Here is a 5587-nt window from a genome sequence, read left to right as displayed (position 1 = left end):
AAAGGTCAACTGGACCACACCAAAAATAACAGCAGGGTAATGATTTTCACCGTTAAAATATTCGTAGGGCCCACCTTAACATTTATTTTCCATCAAATCTGTTCACAAAGTCAAAATGACGTGGATGAAGAGGAAAAACAAATATCATATTGATCCAAAACTTCTGTGACCCCCAAAGAGTTTCAATGGTAGACGTTCAATCCCCCCACTTCTTTTTACAGTGTGGTCCAGTTGATGTTCAGATCTATTTTATTTTTTGTATCAAGCGTTAATACGAGCTCTTCAAATGGATGGACGGTTTGGATATAAAATATACCTCATGATGGGATCCACAGAACGTGCTGACGTCAATACATCAGCTATTGAAATCTACGGATATTGGAAGGCTCGAGCAATGCTGGTGTTGGTATTGTGGCGCTGCTGATCGGCGGTGCTGTTGTTCGAGCATTGCTGGTGCTCCAGTAGCGATGGCGGAATCAGATTCCTATGATGAGTTGCATAACATCGCCAAGTCGGAGACAGAGCAGGAAACACTGCTCTTAGTTGTTGACGATGATGCTTAGTGGGTTCGACGGATCTCATTGTTGACGACGACGCACTTGATGTGATAGAGGGTGCAGCGGATGAAGCTGTTGGCCCTATTGACGGTGGCTGTGGCTACCGTATTTAAGAAGGATGATAGATCAGAGGCGGAGCAGAGGGGCGCTGTGCTGGTGGTGGCTGCAATGGACGAGGATTCTGCTTCACCTAATCAGAGATGGAGAAAGGGGGGACCGGTGACTACCGTTGCTTGCGGCAGGAGATGGGCCTCGAAACTCTGATTTTAATGGAGGATGACGATGGAGAAGGGGAGGCCAGCTGCTGCCCTTGATTGCAGCTAGAGATGGACTTCGAAATTTGTTGGAGAGACTGATTAGAGTTACAGAGGAGAGCAATGAGAAGTTCCTGTTGAAGCTCAAAGACTGAATCGACTGGTAAGCTCCTCTATCTTCCTCTTTATTATTATTATTTTTTTCTTTTTTCTTTCTTCATTTTTTCTATCAAACCTTCTGTAACCTTTTTGCTGACGGATCGTTAATGGGTCTATCTCAAATGTTCGGTCAGAGCCGAAATCGAGGTTCTCATAGTCGAAGTCCGATTCAAGCATTTGAATGTCGAAGAAGAGGCCTATGTTGCTCGTGGAGCTTATTGTTCATGGTCAACTTCACCATTAATATTATTGAGGTATAATTATCATATCTGAATAATTGAATCATAAAAGAAAATCATAGAAGTGGGCATTTGTAATATGTTCTACTATTCAATTGTACTGATTTACCAACCTCTCATTTGTTTTCAAAGGGCTTCTTGAATAGTCTATGTTTTTTACGTGTTATTACCATTGTACTGACTAAGTTGGTCAAGTGGAAGATTTTGGATTCGTTTGTGAAGATCGGAGTATAAATATTGGAGTTTCTTATCTATTGACATCTTATCGCAGTTAGTGAAAAGAACTTTGATGGGACATTGCAATATGCCCGTAACAAAAGAGTTCAGGTTAGTACATTTGACAGTCTGTACAAAGCATTTTGGAGAGGGTTTTTTAAAGAATTTCATGCTGTCCTACTTGTATTTATTTCCTTAGAAATAATGTCAAGTATTTCTAATTTCTAGCCATGAACTGCAACACCCAAAGAAATGTTTACATGAGGATATGCTGCCGATTTTAAATGCTTTTCAGTAAGAAATACAACACGATTTCAACATTAAGGGTATGTTTTATAGTAGGATACAAAAGATTTCATGGTAGGAACACATCTACCGTAGAGGTGCAATTGCTGCATTCCGTTTCTTTATTTCTTTTGTCTTTTAGCAAGCAAACCTTATTATTAATAACTTCTACAGATTGTGAATTTTTTATCTGGAAAAATTTGGCTTTTAAACACTAAAAGACAACATAAACAAAAGGAAAAAGTGTAATGACACCTTGGCAGCAGATGTTCCTCTTCATCATCATCTAACCCTTATCTCATTTAATTGGGGTTAGCTACATGAATCCTTCTCTACCATTGTTTCAATAAACAAGCATTTAAGAAGAAAGGAAATAATAATAATAATAATGTTTCTTAGCATGCATAATGAGGAAGGACATTTGCATTTTGATTCTTTCCACTTTACTGGACTAGCATATACAATTCGATTCAGTAATGTATTAAACTATGGTTATCATATACTTAATCTGGTTATTTTGTACAAGTTGTGGGAGCTTTTAGCTGGTAGCAATTTTTTGTAGAAAAAAAAATCCTTGCCATTTGTTGAATCAAGTGTTGAAAAAAGTAATGCTGATGCTAATGTTTCCTTTGTAGAATTAATTATCTATATAAATTTATATACATAATTTCTTGTAATTGCTATGACAGAATTGTTATTGCCATTGTTGGATAAAGCAGCACCAGATGCTTCAATAAGTAATCGCAATAAATTTCTCTTCTATAGGGCAACAAAACAAAATACATCAAATGACCATATTTCCATAAACTGGCTTGATGGATGCTGAGATGGATCCCCTACCAGTTCTTGTTGGCTAAAAAAGAAAGACATGAATTTCTCTTCTGGGTTATGTTGGTTGTTTTTTGTACTCTGATATTGCTGGTTTTTGTTGATTTTTTTTTTTTTTTTCATAGTTTTAATTAGACTAACTTTGAAGCAGATGACCTGTTTGGACAATCTTGGTGTTTTTCAGTGATCTTTATCGTCCTGAGACTTGTTGGAAGCAAAAGGTGATGTTGTTTAAACTTGAGATGTATACTTTGGTTACGTGGTAGTTTATAGCTCGAAATTCACATGATTTCAAGCAGAGAAATTTCATGAATTCCAGTCCTTTATGCACAGGATTTCATATTTTTAGTTTATCAAGTTGGCCTCATGGTTCAGTAATCCAAACCAATGGCTGATGTGACCTGCTATGGATGGACCGTGCCCGAAAAATCTCTTAATTTGGAAGATCCTAGCCACCTGATGACAACCTGGATGTCATGCTGTTTGGCGTTTCAAGATGGTAGCATTTTCTTCCTTGAATATATGAAGGGCACAAACTTCAAATCCATATCCAGTACTCAGACTGGAGGAAAATCGGTCCATCCCATCAGTTGATGGGGACTGCCGACGAATCACAATGCGATTAGAGCCTCTTCATACAATCCATTTGGTGGCACCATTTTTATGCATATTTGAGCATGTGTTGATGTGGGCTTGCACATTTCAATGCTTCAAACTGAGCCAACCCTGTTCTGCATTTTCCTGCTCTATTTGGCTACACAGGTCTCGCACTTCTACAGTTCTTTATGAAATTGGATGACGGATGCAAACAACTCTCGCCATTGGTCAATGAACTTTCCCAGAGATGCCCTTTGCAGAGCTTCCTTAAGGTGCATTTCCAAGCCATTTCTTGTGCCTTGTGATGTACATTTCCATGTAGGCATCTGCTTTGGAGGTCTGTTGATACCATGTGTCTGTAGGGAGCAGCACCTACACATGCCTCCACATGTGCCAATATGGCCCTCATGTGCAAGATCCAAGTTGCTCATTAGGTGGGCCGCAAGCCCCAACATGTAGATTCACTGGCACAGGAATCAGGGAGTTTTGTCCACCCACCCATCAGGTGGGGCAAATGTACATTTAATGAACACTGGGCCAAACTGTTCTTAGCCATGCATTTGATCTGTTCTTTGTGGCCCACCTGATGGTAGACCAGCCTGTTTATTTGACCCAGGGCATGTAGGCAAGAGGCCGCTTGATCGACACAGCTCCATTGGCACAATCTTCCAATGTGATTTTGGATAATCCAGTCCCTAGTTCTGGTTCAGAGATATGTTCTGTTTTGCAATTTAGTATCAATGATCTTAGAACAAGGAGGAGCCAGTCCCTAGTTCAATCTTGGTTTTATCATTGGCAAGATTGATCAAGACTTATTTATTGTAGATCAGGTAACTTTGCCTTTTTCTTCATATCAGTGGAAGTCCATATGCACACACTTCTCATGTTTCATAAGCCTGTTTTTCATGCTTATGACAGTTCTTTATAAATGGTGTGTTTGGATAAAGGCCTGCCTACCTAGCACCAATCAATTTCTAATTAGATGTTGTGGGATTCTTAAGATAGTGAAATGAACACGTACTAAGATCTGGAATTTGATGCAGCATGCTGCAGACGAGAAATACAACTTTGATCGACTCTCACAATCAACCATCTTGCACCAACAGCCTCTGCTTCAGTGAGTAAGAATTTATCTTTGGTTAAAAATATTTCTATTAACTTGGTTGTCTATACTCAGAATGTGAACCAATATAAAAATCCTATATTGCAGAAGACCATCAATGTATTTAGGCATGTTGGCTTATTTTAATGCAGTGGAATTTGTCTTTTTGAGTTCATGTCACTTCTAATAACATTATTATATCTCAAAACATCATCATTTGTAATTAGCAATATTAGGTGTATGGATCGGGCATTTCCACCTTCTTTTAGTGCTTATGATTTCTCATTTACTTACCTTGAACCAATCTTATGAGTTATCAGGCATTTTCCTTAGCTTTGATTCTTGTCATGCTAGTATCAACTAAAAATTAGTGTCAATGATCAGTTGCCTAACAGCTTGTCGCAGGCTTTCTCTATGCTTTTGTTGTTGGGTTGCAAATAGCTATGTGCTCTTCTTGTATCTCATTCTTTGCACAAGTTTCCGTATACAGGTCACATGGGGAGCATTCCTTTACAGGTCATTATGTTGTGCAGCTCGCTCAGCTCATGATCTAATTCAACAAGAATCAGAGGCTATTCAATCTCAAAGGAATTGCTGTGAGTAATTGCATTTATATTAGCTAAGACAGTTTGCTATTGTAGCCCACCTCCTTAACAGATCCCATTTTATTTGTGGCTAAGTTATTATACAATTTTCAGCTTCTTGTGTCACGTCTTGAATTTTCATGGCTAGAGTTCATATTTGTGTCCGAGAAAACTGGGTGTTAATAATATATAAATTGGATGCTTTAGAAATCTCACATTATATTTTTTTCATTTGAATCACATTTAGATATATTCATGAGGGTAACATTCACGAGAATAAAATCGACAGTATTGATTATTTCATCAGAGTAAAAGAATCATCAAATACCTTCTCAATAGGAGTTTATTACATCTATTGAGTTCGTAACAGAAGTATAAAACCAAAATCGCAAAGCTATCTTCTTATTATTTCAGTATAGTCTTTCATAGGGAGATGACCTTCTATGACTTCAATCTGTACATTACCTGCACCATCTGTACAGTTGAAGGGGTTCAACGCCCTACTCATAGTGATGGTTATCCTTTAATATTAACAATAATTCAAGAGATTCATAAAAGTAATGTAAGGGTTCTGATACGTCCCGTACTCCACTAATACGAGGATATTAGAATACGCAAACAACCTACATGAGATGCATGCCTAGCAAGGTATGTGCAGCTCATCATACATAGTGATCATCACAATGTGGAATATGATTCATAGAAAATTTGACTCGACCCGCATTCCATAACTACGGATATTCGCCGGCATGATCAATGCTACTGT

General features: G+C 38.2%; 1 long non-coding RNA gene across 2 annotated transcripts; it reads left to right on the top strand.

Annotated features, from left to right (window-relative positions):
- Positions 1–393: 393 nt before the first annotated feature.
- Positions 394–4964, top strand: LOC131239644 (uncharacterized). 2 transcript variants are annotated; one of them, XR_009168306.1, is made up of 5 exons: positions 394–974; positions 1105–1224; positions 1342–1536; positions 3301–3965; positions 4179–4964. It is a non-coding gene; the product is annotated as an uncharacterized LOC131239644 (long non-coding RNA). The 2 variants fall into 2 exon arrangements; XR_009168305.1 differs by having other exon boundaries at positions 3301–4964.
- The last annotated feature ends 623 nt before the right edge of the window (positions 4965–5587 follow it).

Source organism: Magnolia sinica, chromosome 3 (genome assembly GCF_029962835.1).
Source record: "Magnolia sinica isolate HGM2019 chromosome 3, MsV1, whole genome shotgun sequence".
In the NCBI taxonomy this organism is placed as follows: Eukaryota; Viridiplantae; Streptophyta; class Magnoliopsida; order Magnoliales; family Magnoliaceae; genus Magnolia; species Magnolia sinica.
The sequence above is the reverse complement of the archived record's forward strand: the minus strand, read 5'-3'. Positions and strand labels throughout refer to the sequence as shown.